The 23,479-nt window shown below is 38.6% G+C and overlaps 1 long non-coding RNA gene across 1 annotated transcript; it reads right to left on the reverse strand.

The window, feature by feature from the left end:
- Positions 1-214: 214 nt before the first annotated feature.
- Positions 215-23,081, reverse strand: LOC140524455 (uncharacterized). Its single transcript, XR_011973729.1, has 5 exons — positions 22,862-23,081; positions 2,535-2,573; positions 1,029-1,207; positions 785-882; positions 215-560 (listed from the first exon to the last, which is right to left on the reverse strand). It is a non-coding gene; the product is annotated as an uncharacterized lncRNA (long non-coding RNA).
- Between the last annotated feature and the right edge of the window lie 398 nt (positions 23,082-23,479).

Raw genomic sequence — 23,479 nt, forward strand, 5'->3', positions numbered from 1 at the left:
ACTGTTGCACCTTTCACAGTACGTTGCAAGTGACCTGAGATGAAAGTCATTTACACTAGCTAGAACTTTGCCCCAAAGTGTTGGATTCACTGACTACAGACAGCCCTTGCAATGCTCCAGCAGGATAGAAACACAGGAGCTTAGCTCCTAGCTAGTATAAATAATTAAAATAAAGAGGTACCCAATGGTGTGCTAAGTTCCCACTTCCCCTTGCCTTTAACTGGAAAAAGCAACCTTCCATTACTCTGTCCTCCCACTTTTCCCATCATGACAACCTTCCCAGTGGCGCTCCACCTAGTGCTCCTAAGTCTATATCTCCCCTCCATAGGATAGTACCCCACTTTGAATCCCAAAATATCTGAGATAACTCCACATTTAGAACCAAAGTACAGAATCCCCATGTTTCAGTTTCAGAAAATACCTTAAGGATCACATAGTTCAATCCCTTCATTTTTCAATTGAGGAAGTTGAGGTCCTGAGAAAAATGACTGAGCAAGCCAATTCAGCCGAGATCTTGTTTCATGCTCCTTGCCACAGGTTGTGGTTTGTGCTAGTGACTCCTTGGACAAAGAACAGCAACATCTTAGTTATTGATCTGTACCTAACCGATATTTAATAAAGCTTTCTTGAAATGAATTGTTGAAATAAGTTAATACATTTTCCTCAAAGAAGAGCAAATTTTTCTATTCATCATTATAAGACAGATTGGTAACACAGTGGATAGAGTGCTGGGCCTGGATTCAGGAAAACCTGAGTTCAAATCCAGCCTTAGACATTTACTTACTAGCTGGGTGACCCTGGAGAATGTCAGTTAACCTCTGTTTGTCTCCATTTCTTCATCTGTAACATGGGGATAATAGTAACACCTTCCTCCCAGGATTGCTGCAAGGATCAAAGGAGACAATAATTGCAAAGTACTTTATTATTCAACACTGAAATCTAATGCCTTTCGCAAACTAAGATGGAAGGAATGTCCTATCACCAGTAGGATGAGATATTTTATATTTTTGTCATATATCATGAAATACCCAGGCTATGCTCCACTGCTTCCTTTTTCCTCTCAACCCATGATTCATGTTTGTCCAATGGGCAGACAGGATACAGGATAAAGCCAACTTGGCTCATATGTATAGCAAACCCACGGCCTTGGCTTGGACTCTTTGAAGTTCCTTCCAGTCTCACATTCCTGGAGTCTTTGTTGAGTCACCTAGGGCAGGAAACAAAATTCATGCTGGAAAATTAAAACTGTAGGGATATAAAAATAGTCACCTTGAAAGATTGGTCACATAGTCTATCCCCATTCAAAAGCAGTCTCAAATCACAGACTTGTAAGGTTGGAAGGGACCTTTGTAGCTATCTGGTCTAACCCTTACATGAATAAAAATCTCCACTGTAGTTCATCCAACAAGTGATCAGCTTGAAGACCTTAAGTGAGGGGGAATCTACTTTATAACATAGAATATGTATTAATGTATTATATATTTTCTCTCTCATACATAATATCTTCCTCTCTAATATTATATATGTGTGTGTGTGTATATGTGTGTGTGTATGTGTGTGTGTGTGTGTGTGTGTGTGTGTGTGTATTCCTCAACTTATCAAGATCCTTCTCAGAACTGATATAACAGCCCTGAGCAATAGGCATTGGAAACCCTTGGCTGAGCTTCCCTGGCATCATCCTGAAAGGCTAGGAACACTGCAGCTCCTCTCAGGACCTATTCTTGGCCATCCATCTACTTGTCCAAACACCATTTGACTCCATTTGTATTTACTGCCCAGACTCGCTCTTGAGACCATGAGTTTTCTACATATATCACCCTGCTTTATAAAGTAGAATTCCCTTGTACTTGGTTGACTCATAGCAAACTCAGCAATAAAGATCACTCTTTGGGAAAGGTGAGTTAAAGAGACTCTCAGTAGTCATTATTCCTAGTTGTAAAAGATGACAAGTCAAATACTCTTAAAATTAACCAAACAATTGGTATGTAAGCATATTGTATCAGCGTCACGGTGAGGGACTTTGTAATCCGAGCAGTTTATGGACAGAGAACTGTCTATAATAGTTGTACTCTCAGCTTTTATTTCTGCTATTAAAAAAAAGGAATCACTCTGGAACCAAATAGATATTTAACACCTAATAAAAAAGGTAACATTATGTAGAGGGAAATGCTTTGCACTGGAAACCAGCAAACCTGGGTTCTAATCCCAATTTTGCCACTAACTTACTAGTCACTTCAGTCAGGGCCTGTTTCCTCAATGAGAAAATAAAGAGATTGGACTACAAGATCTCTAAGGTCTATTCTAGAACTCAAGGGTAGGGATTCAGTGCTTTGACTCTAAAAAGGAGTTTTCTCAAGCACTTTAGGACTCAGTTATAAATTACTTTGCTCAGTTTAGGCCACATTAGTGTGATTGGAACCAAAATAACCCATTTTGACTTAGCAAATTATTATTGTATTAGAATAACAATGAAATCTGTGAAATCCAGTACAATCTTCAAGGCAGGTAGGATAAAACACCATAGAAGGATTTACCTCAATGAATATTTCTGAAATCCAGCAGCTGCAGCCTACCTAAAAGAGAACATATACATATGTATCAGCAGGCACTCAAGTTCAATAAGGACATGCGTGCTATTCATTAAAACAAATGGATCCCACCCTTGTATTCAACCACCTTACATCCCCCTTTTCTGTAGCTAGGGGATTATACTGGACACATCAAGGATTACAGCTAATTCTATTAGAAGAGATTACACTAAGAATGAATGTCTTTCACATGGGAACAGATAGGGATTGTATCTGTAATTTCATCGCCAGAGGGTTCTCCCAGGAGAATAAACTATATATCAATGAAAGTTAGTAGTTTTGTTGTAATTTGTAATCTTAAAGCATTGACAGAGAATAGAGAAATTAAATTATTTATCCTGATAATAATAAATAATTTATCATGACAAAATAATTTATCTTGAAAATTTCTAGCTACCTAGAAAACAAAATATTTATAACTACTAATTCTTTGTGCTTCTTACCAAGAGAAGTAACCTTTCAGAAAATCTAAGTTTTCCCTACTGCTTTGTGAGGGATTCTTATCTTTTATGTCCCTTTGTCCTAGCATAACTGGCTTTTTTCCCAGTTTTCTCATTTGTAAAATGAAGGGATTAGAGCATTTCCCAATCCAAACTAGACCATGAACCAGTAAAATATCAAAAGACCCTTCTGCTCTCCATTGTCTCAGTGAGGTGTCTCTTGGAGACTCAAGAACACAAAGATCGGGAAGTAGGAAGAGAGAAACAGAAGGTAAGGAGGAAGATTACAGAGGTCATCATACATAGGCCTACTCCCTCACTTTCTGATGAGAAAAATGAGAACCTTATTGAAGAAATATATCTCATAAAGTCACATCAATAGCAAAAACCAGAGTGAATGTTTTAACTCCTTCATTTCTTCCTCTCCCTGTTCCACTACTAACTCTCTGGACTTCTTTCTCCAACATGACCCAGAATCCTTCTCACCCTGGAGCATTCCTCCATCACTGAGAGTTCTTCCTTTGATTAATCAGTTTCTTTCCAAACCTCCATTTTAAGAAAGAGGACAGGTCAACTATGTTCATTCCTTCCTGGCTCTGATGTTGATTTGCCAGACTTCTTTCTCCACTATTCATCAGAAGCTTTCTTATCCTGGTAGATTCTTCTGCCACTGTTTCTTAGCAGAATTCCTACCCTGGTGGTTTCCTCTTCCCTGCTGCCCTTTCACCCTGGAAGATTCCTCTAACCTCTCCCCCCACCACACACACACACACACACACACACACACACACAAACACACACACACACACACACACACACACACACACACACACACACACACACACACACACACACACACACACCCGATATACAGCAAGGCCTCTTCCTCTGGTTGGTCAGTGTCTCCCAGAACCACAATTTTGAGGAAGTGCCCAGACAAGCCAATTTTTTACTCCTTTCCTATTCTCCTGATGACTTACAACATTCCAGACTTCTTTCTTCACCATACTTCGGATATAAAAGTTGTCTTTTAGCTATTGTCTTTTCTCTCATTAACATATAAGTGCCTTTAGGACAAGGACTGTCCTTTACTTACATTTGCATTCCTAGTACTTAGGACAGTATGTGGAACTTAGTAAATGCTAAAAAATACATATTCACTTGATTTACCCTTTCTTGTTCATCCAAATATGGTACTGAGAAAAAGTTGATTTTTTAAAAAATTCATAAAATTTAAGAAGTATCTGTCCTTTGTAGCAAAAGTTATACAAACTGGTTCTAGTCCAAGGACCTGTGTTTGAAAAGTATTAAGCTAAAGATTTCTTAGATCTTTTCCAGTTCTAACAGTCTATCATTTTTTAATCAGATACAAAATATAAATATATAACAATACCAACTATCTTTTCTTATTTCTACCATGGACAGCACCACTTCCACCCACTCAATACATAAAAGCAAAAGAGAATGAGAAGATGCATTGAACACTGAAATATAACTAGGGCATCAACATACTATGTAGGCACAGAACTAGTTTAGTGTTTTTATAGATAACTAGTAATAACTGTTACATAGAGCTATACCCAAAAATATAAAGTGAAACTAAGTACTTGATGAATGAATAACTTTCATGAAATTATCATTATAGAATGCTTTGATGTAGGCCATTTATCAAAAAATTTGCTAAGGACCCACTATATGAGAGCTATATGACCCTGGGCATGTCTCTTAGTCTCTCAGTCCTTTAAGCTACCCTCTGAGACTATATTTATGGACAAATTGCCAATTTATATCACTGAAGAGAGTTTCCAACCCCAAAGAGTTCCCCATACTGATTAGCCAAAAAATAATATATCTATATGATAGCTTTTGTGGGGGAGATATTGTCAGTATAATAAATATGGAAAAACAATATGGTATAGTGGAAATAGAGCTGAGTTCAGAGTCAGGAAGACCTAGGTTTCTCTGATACATAGTGACTGTGGGATCTTAGACAAAGGACTTTAAATCTTAACATCCCAAAGCAACTTTCTGAGACCATAAGCTGCAGCGACATTGCTTACCTTCATTAATTCATTGAAAGGTAAAATACTGAAGTTGAAGCTTAAACAATTTGGCCACCTAATGAGAAAACAAGTCTCAGTGGAAAATACACTGATTTTGGGAAAGAATGAAGGCAAGAGAAGAGGATGAGATGTATTGATAGTTTCATGAAAGCAATGAACATGAACTTGGACAGACTTTAGGAGATAGTGAAGGATAGAAGAACCTGATGTACAATGGTCCATGGGGGTCACAAAGAGTCAGACATGACTGAATGAGTGAACAAAAACAATTAATTGTGGAATTTTCTACCCAAGATGTTCCTCATAACAATGAAATCATTGAAGCAAAGATGAAATAAAATAAGAAAGAATAAGGTATGGGGTGTGGAGGTAGAACAGAGCATGAACAGGATTTTATATTGGTCATTGAAGTTGATAAAATAACTAAATCTCAGAAATACAAGGGAACTTAGAAGTTCAACCCAAAACTGAAGTCTGAAACTTTTTCCACAGTGTTCTTGAAAAGTCTTTAGTTCACACTCTACTTGAAGTTCTTGAGCAACAGAGAACATCCTGTCATGTCATGTCATTCTATTTAGGGATAAAAGTATTTCTTTACACTGAGTTGAAATAGGCACCCCTGGTGCTTCTACTTATTGGTGCTAGTTTTGACATCCAGAATGAAATAGGTTCTGTTAGTATTTTTCCCCAAGTCCATGTAATCAGAATCTCTGATAAGATGACAGAAATGAAGTTAAAGAAGAGTTTATTTTTTTAATGGTTCACATATCTGTGTTGAATATCTAACAAAAACATCCAACATTTCCTCCATTATTTATGCTTTAAAAGAAGATCTATAGTATATGTATTAGTATCACCTAGTCAACTTCATTTGAATATCATTTTGACTTTCTGGTTTTCCCACACTTTTCAGATCTACCGCTAAGCTGTAGTACAATGACTAACCATATGTATTTTAGTTTTGTAAAAAAAAATACCATGTTTGGAGTGCCACATTTATCTTTAAAATAATATTCTCTTTTTCAATTACATATAAAAATTTATAACATTCATTTATAGTGCCACATCTATGAAGTTACTAACATATTACACTGATTAAATTTTCAGCAATAAGAATATTGTAAACATTTTTTAAAATATATTTTTCTAGGTGTCACTTTTATCTGTGTAAATGTGTGTATTTATTGACAGCAAACATAAATTTACCTTGAGCATACATTGTTCTTGTAAGGCAGTGGTCTTCAAAAGCTGAAGACCTTATCAAAGGAAAGGGATGAATGATGAGGTATGTTAAAGTGAGTTTAACAAACTATAAATGCTTAACAATATTTTTATGAGGTATAAACCAGTATTTTGAATGTATAATAATAGGTCTCAAGGTGACTTTTAAGTCATTTCATGGAGTCTGGGAGACAGAAGTGGAAGCCATAAGAAATCATGTGAACCAGAGAGAGAGAGGCAATACTAGTAGTGGCAGCACCCTGAAAGCAAAGAAACCAGGACTGTGGGAAGTTCCACTGCTTAGGTCAACTGAGTTTGTCAGGGTAGAACCTGTTTTGCGGAAACTCATGGTACCATAGATGCTGTGGTGATAATGCTTTATCTCCTTTCCTCCTTTGTACTGATTCATGAGAACCTGAAACCATTTTCTTTGGACATGGGTTCAGTGGGGGTGGCATGGCACTATTTACCTTTCTCTTTTTAAAGTTGACTTTGTCCTTATAAATAGTGCTAACTACTGGTATTTTCTAGTCAGAATATACTTACTTGCACTACAGTAGAAAGGAAGCAACTGGGGGACGGGGGAATGTCCCCAAAGAAGAAATCAAGCTAGATTTAACACTTAGGTGCTTTGCCAAAATCAAAGTCTCTAACTAGGCCTCAGAAAAAAGGGCTGGGGAGGGGAAAGAAGGGGAAGAGAGGAGAAGGAGAAACAAGGAATGAAGGAGGAGAAGAAAATTTATTAATATTTATTAATATATATCATATAATAATATATGTAATTAATAAATAATTACAGATCCTTTAATGATACTTTCCAGACTGGAGAAGAAGATTTGTGCTGAGAAACCCATCTGAGCAATGGGTCAGGTAGTAGGTTGAGGGGCAAATAGGTGTGGTTGAATAGGGTGAAAGGCAAATAGGGACGGTTAAACAATGCTGATCACTGTCTCCTTAACTCTGCCACACACTTGTCATTAGAAAACCATTCATTTCAAATTTTCAGTGCACAGAATGTATGCCTCTAAAGTATGATCTTTTCTACCATGGATTTTTTAAACTCAATATATTCAAAACTAAAATCACTTTCTTTCCCTACTCCAAATCTTCCCTGCCTCATGACTTCCCTATTACTGCCAAGAGCCCTACCATCCTCTCAATACAGGTATTATCCTTGACTCCTCAATCTCTCTCACTCACCCCATATCCAATCACTTGTCAAATTCTGTAACTTCTACCTTCATAATATCTCTCATATCTTTACTCTTTCCTTTTACATAGCAACCAACCTCATGCTGACTCCATCATCTCACACCTGGGCTACAGCAATAGCCTGCTGATTGATTACCCTGCCTCCAGACTTTCTCCACTCCAGTCTATCTTCCACTCAGCTGTTAAAATGATCTTCTTAAAGCAAAAATCTGGACATCTCTCTGTCTCTGTCTCTTTCTCTCTGTCTCTGTCTCTGTCTCTGTCTCTGTCTCTGTCTCTCTCTCTCTCTCTCACGCACACACACACACACACACACACACACACACACACACACACACACACACACACACTCATGTTCAGTAAACTCCAGTCATTGCCTATTAACTTCAGAATCAAATATAAAATCCTCTAATTGGTTTTCACAGCTCTTGGTAACGTGGCCTTTTCCTGGCTTCCAAGCCTTCTGATATCTTACTCCCCTCCACATACTCTGCAATATAGTGGCCCTGGCCTCTTTGCAGTTCCTCACATACAATATCCCATCTCCCCTTACACCAGCCTTTCTGCATGCCTGAGAACTCTGTCTCCTCTTCTCTGCCTCCTAGCTTCCTTAGCTTCCTTCAAGACTTGAATAAAGTCTCCAATCTTTTTTTTTACAGCATCTACATTGTTTTTTATTAATTTTATTTATTTTTTTTTATTTTTCATTTTTAACACAGTTCACATCACATAAAACAATTCCAACTTTTGGTCAGGTGATACTTCTTTTATTATAGATCACAAATGATTTTTTTGACATTCACCAACTGAGACACAAATAATAATTATGTATGCTAACTTCACAAGCCTTAATTGTCTCCACAGTATTACTAAGAATTAAAGGACCCTAACTTTTTGTTATTGGTCTAAAGTCCTAAGCCTAATAACTTAATTTTAGACTTGACCTTGGATGTTCCCCTACCAACAATCTATAATTTAATACATCTGGTATTAAGCTTATAAATCTTTTGACTATAGGAAATTGCCACGAAGAGTAAGGACATTGCAGGGAAACAATATCTCCCCATCTTCATGTCAGTTCCAGGCAGGAGTAGATTGTCAACTTGCATTCAGTCAGGCTTAGAGTCTGCCACGTGTCAGTGTGTGTGTGTGTGTGTGTGTGTGTGTGAGTGTGTGTATACAGTCTATCCATCTACCCAAATACTGAGAAAAGTCTCAAGAGTTATAAATATTTTCTTTCCATGTAGGAATGTAAACAGTTCAGTTTTAGAAAGTCTTTTATGATTTCTCTTTCCTGTTTATCTTTTCATGCTTCTCTTGATTCTTGTGTTTAAAAGTCAAATTTTCTCTTCAGTTCTGCTCTTTTCATCATGAATGCTTGGAAGTCCTCTATATCATTGAATGAGTATTTATTCCCTTAAAGTATTATACTCAGTTTTGCTGGGTAGGTGATTCTTGGTTGTAATCCCAGTTCCTTTGAATTCTGGAATATCCTGTTCCAAGCCCTTCAATCCCTTAATGTTGAAGCTGCAAGATCCTGTGTTATCCTGATTATATTTCCACAATACTTGAATTGTTTCTTTCTAGCTGCTTGTAGTATTTTCTCCTCGACTTGGGAACTCTGAAATTTTGCCACAATATTCCTAGGAGTTTCTCTCTTTGGGTCTCTTTCAGGAGGTGATTGATGGTTTCTTTTGATATTTATTTTGCCCTCTGGTCCTACAGTATCAGGACAGTTTTCCTTGATAATTTCATGGAAGATAATGTCTAGGCTCTTTTTTTGATCATGGCTTTTAGGTAGTGCCATGATTTTGAAATTGTCTCTCCTGGATCTATTTTCCAGGTCAGTTGTTTTTCCAATGAGATGTTTCACATTATCTTCTATTTTTTCAAACTTTTGGTTTTGTTTTTTAACTGCTTGGTTCCCTGAACTCAATTTTCTCTTTCAAGGAACTCTTGTTCAGTGAGCTTTTGAACTTTCTCCTCTATTTGGCTAATTCTGCTTTTTAAAGCCTCCTTCTCCTCATTGGCTTTTTGGACCTCTTTTTCCAATTGAGTTAGCCTCTTTTTAAAGATGTTATTTTCCTCAGCATTTTTTTTTGGTTCTCCTTTAGCAAGCTGCTAATTCGCTTTTCAAGCTCTTGTATTGCTTGAGTCCAATTTAAGTTCACTTTCGAGGCCCTGGAGGCAGGGGACTTGACTTCCTGTAACAGTATGCCTTGTTCTTCCTCATCTGAAAGGATGAGAGGAGACACCTGTTCACCAAGAAAGTAACCTTCTATGGTCTTTTTTTTTTCCCCTTTTTTGGGCATTTTCCCAGCCAGTTACTTGACTTCTGAATCCTTTCTCAAGAGGATGGTCCTGTTGTCTCTCCTCTCCCCAGTGCCATGTTGAAGGCTGAGATTTGACTCAGCTGCTTGATTTCCTGAGGTCTTTGGGTCAGAACAGGGCCATCATTTAGGGCTGAGGATTAGATCAGCTGCTCCCTACCACCAGAGGCTTTAAACTGAGCTGCCTAGAAAATGGACCCAGGTTGCTTCCCAGCCACTGTAGCTGCCTGCAATCTGCTGCCATGATCTCTGCCATCACCTAGGGCTATTTCTGGAGGAACCTCATTCCCTCTCTCCCTGTTGGGAAAGCCCTCCCACACTGACCTTTGGAGCTTTCTTTGTCACTCATGGGTTGAGGGATCTGGAACCCTCCCTGCTGGGAATTCAGAGGTCTCTTCAGGTCCTGTTCCTCACAGTGCTGCATGACCAGGGTTGTGCTCAGCTCTGTTCAGTGTCACATGAGATAGACCTTTCCTGTTGGCCTTCCAGGTTACCTTTGGCTGGAAATCTCTTCTACTCTGTTGTTCTATGCCTTCTGCTGCTCTAGAATTTGTTGAGAGTCATTTTTACAGGTATTTATTTTATGGACTGTGGGGGAAGCACTAGAGTATATGCATCTTTCTACTCAGCCCCCCAAACTCTCCCATTCTGTTAAGAAGCCTTTGCCAGGGCTCCTTAATCTTAGAGTCTTCCCTCTGAGACTATCCCCAATTTTTCCGGTATATATATTGTTTGTAGATATGTTTTTGCATATTGTCTCTCCCATTAGACTGAATATTCATCAAGAGCAGAAACTATTTTTTCCCTTTCTTTGTGTCCCCAGCACTTAGCTCAGTGATTGACATGATAGGTGCTTGATAAATGCTAGCTAATTGATTATGAGTTATATACTAGAGGAATGAACCTTAGGTGTATCCATCAGACTAGGCCCTGTCTAAATATTATATCATGCCCATCATTGATTTAGAAGTTCTAGTGTAAGGCATGTCATTAGCCTGCTTAATAAAGGGTACTGACAATAGGTTTCTCTCTCCATCTACACATATGTGTGTGTATGTATGTATAAGTTTATATTCTGGGCTATGTATGACCCAAATACATTTTTAAAAAGTTAAGATAGAAAGAGAATAAAGTTTTTAACCTTTCCCATTCTCATCTACATCAAATGTCCAGTGCCTTCATGTTACAAGATGGTATGTTGCTTGCCATGGGGGAAAGGAAACTAAGAAGCTAATTATACATTGAGGCATTAGTAACAACCCTCTCTCCTCTGTTCTGTCCCCCATCCAAAGGGTCTATGATTTTCTTCAAGATGTTCTACACTCTACCTGCACTCTAGAAAGCTGAATTGAGCTATTGAAGGATGTTGGGTAGTTAGGAAGGGACTAGATTAAACTGATTTATACTAGATGATGAAAAAGACTATGTAATAAAACAGATGTAGAGTGAATACACAGGAGAAACTCACTGAGAATGGAAAAACTACAGTTGTGATGCTCCTGCTTTTTTAGCTCTGAATCTTTTCCCCCTTGTATTATCATTGTGCTATGTGTCTGTCAGTCTATGATCATGGTTGTGTTATTCTAGTAGTTTCACAAAACTAAAAGTATAGAGATGTCCATCTACACTTGTAACTTTGTTGAGAATACAATTTTGAGCATCATAAGTGACAGATACAAAGACAAATATACATTTTTAATACTCTCAAGGAGTTTAGAACCCAATGTCTCATTTGATTGTTGCAATAAACCTGTGAGATAGGTGGTTCAGGTATAGTCTCTCATTTTACAAATGAAGAAACCGAGGGTCATTTGATACAAATGACTTGACTAAGACTACCCAGCTAGTAATAAAGACAAAACTTGACAGTCTTTAAGCCTAGTGTTCTTTTTTTTAAACTATGCCATACTGTCTTTGAACCTTCTGAAGTTTCTGAAACTGTAAGGAAAGGAATATTCCAGAAAGGGAGAAGAAATGATGAGTAGGGAATCAAACTTCCCAGTTTTTGTACTAGACATAATTCTTTCCCTCATGGCTCTAGTCACTGAGGATGATGATGCAAGTATCTGGGAGCAGTATTTGATTAATGAGATATTTTAGTGAATCTTTTTTCTCATTGATGTGGATTTGCTCTCCAAAGATTCAGATGACAATCCATTCAAGCCTGCCCATGAGTCTTCTCCATGCCATCTCATGAATTCTCCACAAAGTACCTTTGTCTAGTTATTTTGACATGTGTAAATATTGGTGAAACATGAGGACTGCTCATCTGTTATTTCTTCATCATTGCTCTGTGTCTGACCCTTCTTTTTTTTCTGGCCATATGTATTTCTGAATAAATCATTTACATTACTTCCCTGCACAACTCTATAGTCTGCTTACATCCATCATACCATTCACTACTGCCATTTAGGTAGCCTTCATTTTCAGGTCTTTGGAGATTGTGGTATTCTATGACTCACACTGATAAAATTTATTGGAAGAATATTAGTATTCAAAAATGGGTCTTTGATTCAGAGAGACAGTTGGAGTCGTTAAAAGAGCTATAAAATTTCCCAAAGTTAATCAGACTTCTTTTCTCTTATCATTCTGTTCTGCTCATTTTCCTTTTGGAGAACTCACCCAGAATGTAAGTATTGCTAAATGATCTCTATGGTCTGTCCACCTAACTACAGATCACACCCTGGACTAAAGAAAGCCATTTTCAACTCAGTTTTTCCTGATAGATATTTAGGGCAATCTCTTTCTTGAGATCTGAGAGGTGCTGCAATTTTCTGGGGCAACATGCACAAAGTCATCTGCAAACAGAAGTACTTAGAAGATCTTGACCTCAATAGAGATTGACTCTTCAATTTAGATTCTGTGCTGGTCATTCTCCATTATGGTGACAAATGCCTTTGATAAACATACGTTACCTTGTTTTACATCATGCTTGATGTTTTTAATCATAAGGCTGGCTAGCAAAGTTATCTTTCCTGTTATATGTTTCAAAGTATTATATAGTTTTGGCATATACATGAGAGACATCTTAATGGAGGAGAGCCTTTAAGGTGGAGACTGCTCTACCAAATCAAATGCATTTTTATAGTCAACAAAAATGAGCACAGTAGGAAAAATAAGATATTATGCTCTGTTAAATAGAACATTGCAAACAAGACAGCCCTATAATCCTTGCTTCTGCACACCCTGGGATTCACCGCATGACATCAATGATTAGAAATAAGGTAGTTACAAGTTCTCTCTGCTTCCCCCTCCACCTCCTCCTGCCCCTTTTGCTAATGGCAGCTGGAAACTCACTTTCTTTATTGTTAAGGAAAGCACAGCATTTATCAGGGGGAAGTTTCTTCTTTCCCTGATGTCCTCAAAGGGGACATTCAAACAAAATAGATGATCTATCAGTTTGTTTGTTTTTTTCTGTTGAGGTGGAAGTGTCTATTGGGTAGCAAGGAAAACATTTGGGAATGGTCATTAGTCCTTTCTGCTCTTGACAGTATCTTTTGAAAACTTCATCTTCTAGTAGGCCAAAAGGGTTCCACTCCTAGAAACAGCAGATTTATGTTCTACTGCAAAGGAACTCCTTAAAGGTGGGGCTTATATTTATTTGCCTGTTTTCTTTTCTAGTTTTCAGCACAGTGCCCTTTACATAATAGTGCTTAATATGCATGTGCTGAATGGATTTGCTCAAGTCGAAACTGCCTCCTTGATAGAGCTGGCTAATTAAAAGATCATGGAGAAATCATATACTGCTGATTTGGGGAGGTGCTGCAATTAAATTTTAACAAAAGAGTAAACTGTGGCAAATCTCTGAGCAAGATTATCATCAGGGGCATGATTTCTGTCAATAAATGGGTCAATGGATTGCCTCCATTAATGCCAAAGACTCCAGACAGTCCCCCTTTTATAAGGTTTGGGGAATACAGAACAAAGAAAAGAGCTGCATAAATAATTAAGGACAATATGATGGGTTACAGAGTTGAGGCACAGGGAACAACATGATTGGTTGGAAGTTTGGAAGTGAGAGTTGGCAGCAACCCTACTTTTTCATGAGGCTAGCAGGTGTGAGATAGCAGCTGAGACTTTTAGACAGCAAACCAGACATCCTTGAAGGATAACTTGGTGGAATAAAGATATCAAGCCCAGACTCCCTTGCTTTTTCACACATTCCCCAAGGTAAGCAAAATTCCTTGAGGCAAGTAAAGCTCAATTTTTTAAACTTAACCCATTGTAAGCCAGCTGAACTCTCAACTAAGTTCAAAGGCAAAGAACCATGATTTAAAGCAGTTACAGGGCAAAATTATATACTTGTAAATTGGATCAATAAGAAAATGATACAGGATCAATCTTAATCTTCTCTGAGGGATAATAAAATGAACTCAGGGAATATCAATGTTGTGTTCTCTCCATCATTGTTTGATTTCTATTTGTTTCTAATGCAAATATCTAAAAAGGAATGGATTGAAACCACATTATTCCCAGAAATTGTTTTTAATCCATCTGTATGACTATTGCTTTTTCCTGAAATAATTCCCAATGTACATGGGGTCTAATCTTAGCTCTGTGTCAGACTTGTTTTTTGACCTTTCACAAATCAGGTCTCTCCAGGCCTTATTTCCTTTGTGAAATTTAGTCTTTTTGGTCTCTGAAGTCTCATCCAACTGTACCATTCTATGCTTCCTTGTTTCATTATGACTTCATAAACCCGGGTACATTTTATTGGAGGTTACAGTGTCTGATAACAAAAGACTTGCCAAATAAAAGAGATGTTTCCTTTGCTTTGTGAATGAAATTAAAAGAGAGTCACTGAGACGCTGAGACATTATTAGGTTTGAAAACCTAAAGGTTAAACAGATAAGAACCAAAGGAACTTACATTTGGGTCCTATACTAGAGACAATATGATAATTTAACAGAAATTGGGAACTCTGAAATTAAGCTAATGATAAGGGTCAACTACAGTGAGCATTCTTGGGGTACAGAGGAAGCTGATAAGCTTCAGAGCTTTAGAATCCTGCAGTTTTCCAGGTCTGATTCTTCAGCTAATTTCAAATGGGACTGAGAAAGTCAACCCTCCCCACAAGAGTCATACTGAGTCAGCCCATGTGCTAAACACCACAGAGAAACAGACACAAAGAAGTTCTCAGGAAGGCATTCATACAAACAAGGGTTTCCTTCATAAAAGAGTACAGAATACATAAACACAGAATGGCAACTGAAGTTTAGACTACAGCCATAGAAACTATGTTATTTACGAGAACATCTTTGCCTAGGCAAAAACCTGTCCATGATAGGGGGATTTATGAAACTATAGGGATTAATTGTACTGACTGGGCCTCCTGTTAGAAATATACTACAGAGCAGATATATTCAGTTACAATGTGTAACAAAGTATATACTCTCAGGGATAATAATGTAAACCTCTTCTCACTGTCGGGTACAATTGATAAGCCTCCTGACTCTTACAGACTGTTTTATGGCTCTGTGTGTCCTGCAAAATTGGGGGTTTTATTAAAATCATTCCCTCTTTATGTGCTGATTGGTTTTGCTGACTTTTTTTACCGTCTTCCTCTTGAAATAAAATATGATAAGAGATGTCCCTGTAGAAGAGAGGATGGGGAAGAGAGGTGTGGGGTAGAATGGGAGGGGGAAGAATGATATAATATAAAACAAAAGATAGTATAAAAGTCTGTTTAAAAATCTTTGCCCTTACTCTACCTACCACGCTCCCTTCTTCTGCCCTTCTTGGACATGACTTAGAAGTGGGAAACCTTTAATATTTCGCAGTGCTACTGCTAGGTAGGCCAGGAAATAGCACATGGGCCAGACCTTTCAAACAGTATTCCAACCTTTCCACTTCTAGATCCGGCATATGAAAATATTCTTATCCCCATATTCAGAAATTCATGAAGGATAAGGTGAACCTGAGCTGAGTATTCTGGAAGGAGCAAAACCAGAATGGGAGCTACAGTTGTGTCAGGGTACATAGAAACACAGATTTAGAGCTGGAAAGGATCTCAGAGACCCTTCATTTTATATAGGAGGGAACAAGCCTAGAAAGCTTGAGGAACTTCTCTGAGGTCACATAGCTATAGAGAAGCAGAGGGAGAAATTGAATACAGGGCCTCTACCTCAAAATCCAGAACTTTTTCTACTGCACGACACTGCCTCTCTTACATGAAGTCTCATTGGAGACTTTCACGTCTCCTATGTTCAGTTGTTCAGTGTGACTTCTGTCCTTAGGAGCCATCCTTTTGAATGACATTGTTTGTTGGCTCTTCCATACTGGGTAATTGATTGAATCACAGAATCACTGAGTGTTAGAGTTGGACCAGGACCTTAGAGATGGTACCATTTAATCTGCTTCTGACACTGTTTTGTCTCGCTCTCTGGAAGACTGGAACAGAAAGGAGCCAATGGTAATGTAAGGGGAATAGTGATGTAAGGGGAATAGTGATGCTCCAAGATTAGGATCCTACTGGAAGAAAGTGATACTTTGGGTGTGTTTCAAATAAGGCATAATAAATGATAGGGTATGAGAGTTCCAGGTGTTTTAGAACAACTGAAGCACCCAAGGGCAAGCTTTGGGAAATGAAGACAATCTTCGAGGCAATCTTTGATGAAATTCTGCCCTCTTTCCATGCCTCACTTTCCTCAGGTTCAATCAGTGAAATGATATTTTTTTGAGTGCCTGTTATGTTCAAGGTCCTATGCTATGTACTGTGGAGAGAAGAGCTAGTATTTGTTCAGCACTTTAAAGTTAATAAAGCACCTTATGTGTTATTTTACTTGATCCTCATAAAAATCTGATGGGGCAGGTGCTGTTATTAACCTCATTGTACAGAAGAGGAAACAGACTAAGAAAGTGAAAGTGACTTGTCCAAGGCCACACAGCCTCTGTGTGCCAAAGACTAGATTTGAGCCCAGGTCTTCTCAGCATTGAAAATGATTCTTAATCATACAATTTTGACTGTCTTGTATTTATTCCATATTTTTTAAAGTTCTGCATATATACAATATGTATATGAACATATGTAGTGTATGTATGTATCAGTGTGTATACATGTACATATAGTATACAGGTATATATAGTATATAGGGTATGCATATATGTTATATATAACTATATATGTACACACATCTATATACATTATGTGTAGTATATGGATACGTAAAGAGCAGATAGGAGTCTATGCATATCACATGCATGTATGCATATAAACACATGTATACATATATACATATACATTGTACATAGGAGTGTATGTGTATACATATATTATTTATACACAGGAGTCTCCTCCAAGAGAATGCAAATTCCTTGACAAGAGGAATTTTTTTTCATTTCTTTTGTGTGAAAACAGTGTCTAACGTAATAGTCCACCTTCTTTCAGTCAGGTATGACTCTGTGTGGCTCTGTCTGGGGTTTTCATGGCAAAAATACTGGAGTGGTTTGCCATTTCCTTCTCCAACTCTTCTAATAGATGAGGAAACTGAAGTAAATAGCCAAGTGACTTGTCTAGGGTCATGCAGCTAGCAATTATGGGAACCTGGATTTGAACTAAGGTCCTCTCGCCTCCAGGGCCAGCGCTCTGTCCATTGTTCACCTAGCTGATTTATAGTAGGTACTTCAATAAAATATTTGCTCATTCATTGGTTGAAGCCAAGAGCATGGGAAATTCTAAAAGGGTGGATTTCAAATATGAGGCAGAGGAAGGAGCAAATGTTGTCCTGCTAATGGAGGCTGGCACCCTACCCCCTCTTCAAAACCAAGGCCAGACTGCCAGGTTCCTAAGGCAGGTTAATCCTATTAGAGGAAAATTTCCCTTCTTTTACCCTCTCCCATGCCCCACTCCATGTTTCTCACCTGAGAAATGAATAGACAAACTTGAAGTTACATGCCTGAAGGAGCTGGACATCTTTTAGTGGAGCCTCCTCTGGATGGTGTCCTACTTGAGCAGTCACCCATACTACCTTTGGGAGACGACTACGTGGGAGGTGGGAGAGCCACGTTCCTCAGGTGTTTTAGCAGATTGTATTCTGAGGCACTAGGGAAGTTTTGGCAAATGTCCTTGCCAGTTCCTCCCCAGGAGCAGGTGGGTAGAACTGAGCTTTCAGGGTTTGGCCCTACCTACATCTAAGTGCTTAATGCCTGATCTGAGAAGGAATGTGTGGGTGACAAACCCACAGCCGGGTGCATTGATGTGAATGGTTTTTATTCAGTTATAAGGGCCCAGTCAAAGAGAGGCATGCAAATACATCTAGGTAATAATTTTAAGAGAAATAAGTGGGTATAGGATAAAGAAGTTACCCTGGAGTAACAGGATTGAGGTTAAGCCATGATATTTTACTACTAAGCAATTGACTCCAAACTATACTAATGAGAGAAAAGTGGTAGAACTAAGGGATAAAGGTCAGTTTGCTTGTCAGCTTACAAGATTCTCCATCTCCCCACTCTTTACATTTTTAACAGTTTTCTCCAATGCCTGGAATGTTCTCCTCTTTACCACTGCCAAGGTTCCCTAGCTTCATTCAAAACCCTAATGAAGGTTGGGGCAGCTATGTGGTGAAGTGGATGGAGCACTGGCGCTGGAATCAGGAGGACCTGAGTTCAAATTAGGCCTCGGACACTTGACATTTAATATTTACGAGCTGTGTGACCCTGGGTAAATCATTTAGACCTAGTTGCTTAACAACAACAGAACAAAACTGTTAAAATTTGGCCTTCTGAAAGAAATCATTCCCAATCTCCCTTAATATTAGTGCCTTTCCTCTGATATCATGTCTATCATCTTGCATATATCTTGTTTGCATATTATTTCTCCCCTCCCCCATTAGATTGTGAGCTCCTGGAGGGCAAGGACTATCTTTTGCCTCTTTGTACCCCTAGCACTTAACATAGTGACAGGCATATAATAGTTACTCATAAAATTTTATAGACTGTGCATCCTCAGAACTTAGCACAGTGTTTGGTACATAGTAGGGGCTAATAAATTCTTCTTGATATAACTTGAGAACTTGAGAAATTGATAACCTAGAGCAGGGGTAGGAAACCTGGGGCCTCAAGGCCACATGTGGCCCTATAGGTCCTCAAGTTCAGTCCTTTGAATCCAAACTTCACAAGACAAATCCTCTTAGAAAAAAGAATGTTGTTCTTTAAAACTTGGACTTCCAAGTCAAAAGGCTACAACCAAGGACCTAGAAGATCACATGTGGCCTTGAGGCCACAACTGTCCCATGCCTGACCTACTCAAAGGTGTTGGCTGAGGCTCATTACAGGTGAGATGAACGTGTGATTAACAGCAAATGTCCTAGTCCTTAATATGGAAGGAGATCAGGTACTAGTAACATCACCATCCCTCCCTGTTGAGAAAAAACAAAAACATGGAGGTAGGAATGTACAGTCAGCCTGCAGTAAAGGCTAGTGCAGGGAAACAGGAAGTGATACATTTGAATGCCACAGCCAATCTGTGGATGGCCTTGAAACCTGGGCTAGGGCTTAGACTTTATCTATACACTGGGGATGAATCACCGTCTTTGAGCAAGACAGTGACGCAATAAAAGCAAGGCTTGGCATGGTTTTCTGACAATAGACTTAATGGATTGCACAAATAGTTAAGGAAGGAAAGTAGTTGAGGGTTTATTGTCATATTCCAGGTAAGAGGCAATGTGGCATAGAGGATACAGAGGTGAAAGATCTGATACCATAATAATGGGCAGGATTTGGTAACGGATTAGATGTGGGGAATCCCAAAGGATCTAGAAGAGTCTAGTAAGTGGCCTTTTGAAGAGGACCTCCCACATCAAATATGAGTAGGCTGGTATTTGCCAGAAGACACAAGTGACTGTGGTAAAATGGGGAATGGGCAGTTTCTGATTCCTAGACTATGTGTGCATGATCCCTAACTATGAGCAAAAGAGAAAACACAATGAATCTAGAGTGGGTGCCATAAACAGCTCTGAAATAGAACCTTCCACACAAAGGCACCATGACTGAGATTATTGCTGTGACTAGAGATAATGAGAAAAAATTCTTATTCAGCTCCAATCCCACCTTCTCTCTGTGAGAGGACATCCTGGATATTCTCCTCTCTTCCCCTCTCTAGTTGCTTTCTTCTAAATAGAGGTTCTTAAGCTGGAGTCTCAACTTCTTTTTCAAAATATCTGTATTTGATAACTGTGTTTTGATATAATGCATTTCCTTTGTAACCATATACACTTCATCTCATATACTTAAAAAAGCATTATTCCAAGCAGGGGTCCAGCAGCTTCACCAAACTGCCAGAGGAATCCATGACACAAACAAGGTTCCAAAGCCCTGCTCAAAGTTTGGCTTGCACTTCTGCATCATTCTTTGCTTATGGTCTCTACCATTAGACTGTGAACTTCTCCATAGTGGGGACCACGCTTTCTTTCTCTATAATCCCAAGTGTTTAGCACAACTTTCTATCTCTTAGTAAGCATTTAATAAATATTTAACTGACTTAGTTACTGAGCACAATTCTGGAAGAGAGATCTGAATGATGGCAACAAGGTTGGCACTACTACATGGGTCCTACATACTCCCTGGGTGGCGGTACAAACTCACTGAGCTGGAGGAAGGCAGCCCAGAACAAGAGTGCAGAAAATCACCCCCAACTGATGATACAATTGTAAATTAGAGCTGGGTTACATTGTGTACAATTGAAAATCCTTTTAGAAATTCAAATTAATTCCATTCATGACTTGGTTACCAGAATAACCCAAATCTCTCTACACGGCAGGGACAGAGTGAACCAGTTTTTCTACCTATTTACCCAAAAGGAAGAAATGGGCTTTTGGGCAACCATTTTATATTTAGTTAAGCAGGGTGATAGGTACAAAGGAGAAAATAGAAAATCATAATAGTCATGTCAATTAAAAGTGGGATTCTTTGTCATTTTTGAACCAACAATGATAGTAACTTAAATTTCTTTAAGGCAAGGATGAGGCCTTGATTTCTAACATGAAAGGTCTCAGTAAAGTCTTAAGATCTTCTAAATAATAATCTGTATGCCTTCTGCCTCCTGCCTCCACCCAGGGCTTGGCCAAGGCACACCAGAATCTGGCTTATTTTGCTTCCCTAGAAAAAAGTCCTTAGTTTCCCTATAAGTACTTGGGCTAGCAAAAGCTTGAGATACAGATAAGGTCTTACTTGGACAATAATGAACGCACACACACACACACACACACACACACACACACTCATAGACACATTCCCTGCACATACAACCATGTATCTAAGCCTTAATAGGTAAAGATCTTTCCAGGGAGCACCATTTGCTCCCCAGAGGTTCAGCATAGTCTCCTCACACTCTCACAGAACACTACTTAGAAAAGATGCTGTATCATAGGCAAGGCTGCGGACCTCATTGCAGTGATGGTATTGTCATCTTTGGTATGGATACAAGTTCCAACAGAAAGCAAGGAAATTCAGACAAAGGGAACCTTATAAGCAAAAGAACCAAGATGGGAAATTCAGGTTCTTGTATCCCATTTCCTGTGAATTTATAGAACAACTGCAACAGTTCAGGACTTCATCACTTCAAGTATGGACCATTGCAACAATCTTCAAAATGAACTCCAATTTTCTGGACTCTCCCTTTTCAAAACCAGCCTCTTCATAGCAGCCAGGATGACTTCTTTAAGCACCATGACCATGTTATTCCCTGCTCAAGAGCCCTGGGTAATTAATTCCGTATTGTCTCTAGGACAAAATACAAACTCCTTGATTGGACCTTAAAAGCCCTTCAAGATATGGCTCTAGCTTGTCCAGTCAAATTTATTGAACATTATTTTCCTTCACACACTTTGTTTTCCAATCGCACTGGCCTATTTTTTGTTCCTCACACTTGTTGCTGTTTGTCCCACACCTTTTCATAGTCTGTCCCCTTCCCTTCCTCCTATCCCTAGATTGCACTACTTCCTTATGTTTTTTAGAAACTGTAGCTTCCTTCACAGCTCACCTCATACAACAACTTCTACCTTTGCTAGTTCCCACTCTCTTTCCTTCCCTTCCATAGAGAATAAGCTCCTTGAGGACAGGGACTAGTTTGTTTTTCTTTTCATCCCTAGCAACTAACACAATTCCATGCACACAATAACATTTCATAAATGCTAGTTGAATTAGTTTGGATTGGATTGATTTGGATTGGATTTCACTTTGAATTTGACTTTCAGGCCAAAATCCAATCCAATGCCCTTATAATCTAATAAGAAAAATAAAATCTCATAGAACTTTCCAACTTAAGTTCTAAACATCCTGTTCTGCTCAGGTCTGGATGCAAAATCCTGCAGATCCAAGCCCTGTAACCTTTGGAGAGTGACAGAAAACAAAGGTTCTGGCTTCTAGCTTGGTAAACACCTGTACTCTAGGCACTGAACCAGACTCACCTGAGGACGGCCACAGTTCAAAAGAAAAACTCTTGCAATTGAGGCTTAGTCAGTTTCTCCCCCAGGTATCCATACCTAAATAGCTTGGATAAACACAGGTCTCTTTTATGTGTTTTTTTTAACACAGATTTCTGAGGTTTACCTTCCCTGCTTATAGAGCACAAAAGTCCCAGGATGATTTCTGGGTATGAAGCTGACTTTTGGCACATGCAGCAGGTGAATAACATTAATTTTCTCCTTAAGAAATAGTAACACAGCCACAATTTTCCTTGGCTTTAGACCTGCCCTATTATAGAAAGAGAGACAAAGTCAGGGGAATGCAGAGAAAGACTATTTGAGCTCTGGGTTCATTTTGCACAAAAAAAATACTTTGATTCAATTATCACCCTAATACTGGCATCTCAACCTGCTTACAGAAATCTAGAGATCATTTAAATATGAAAAAAGGAATTGCTAATAAACAAAAGAAGAGAAAACCAGAGACACTACAAGAAAGTCATTGGCCATGGAGTATAAGAGACTTGGTTTGATTTTTGGTTCTCTCGCTACCAAATTGCTAACCTGAACAAGTCACTACTCATCTCAGAAACTCAGTTTCCTTACCTTCAGAAGGGCCCTTGCAGCACCAACATAAAGAAAGGCACCATGGCACAGGAGATAGAGTGTTGGACTTTGAGTCAAGTAGAGGTGGGTTCAAATCCCTTCTCTGACACGTGCTAATTGTATTAACATGGACCAGTTAGTCATCTAAATGTACTGAATCAGTTTCTTCACTTATACAATGACAGAATAGATGGCTTCTAAGGTTCCTTTCAGTCCTGGTTCTATGATCTTATAATTCTAATGTTAAATGATCTATGTTATTTAAACCTATCAGTTCAATACTTATTGTTCTTGTTCAGTTGTTTCAGTTGTATTTGACTCTTTGTGACCTCATGTTGAGTTATCCTATCAGAGACAATGAAATGATTTCTCATTTCCTCCTCCAGTTCATTTTACAGATGAGGAAATTGAAGGTGACTTACCTAAGTTTACAGAGCTAGCTAGATTTGAACTCACAAAGGTGAGTCTTCTTGGCTCCAGGTCAGGTATTTTATCCACTAGGCCACCTGACTAAGCAAAAGGATATATATATTTTTAATTGATTTTATGTTGCTGTTGAATCATTTCAGTTGTGTCTGACTCTTTTTGATCCCATTTGGGGTTTTCTTGCAAAGATAC

Source organism: Notamacropus eugenii, chromosome 1 (assembly GCF_028372415.1).
Source record: "Notamacropus eugenii isolate mMacEug1 chromosome 1, mMacEug1.pri_v2, whole genome shotgun sequence".
Taxonomy (NCBI): domain Eukaryota; kingdom Metazoa; phylum Chordata; class Mammalia; order Diprotodontia; family Macropodidae; genus Notamacropus; species Notamacropus eugenii.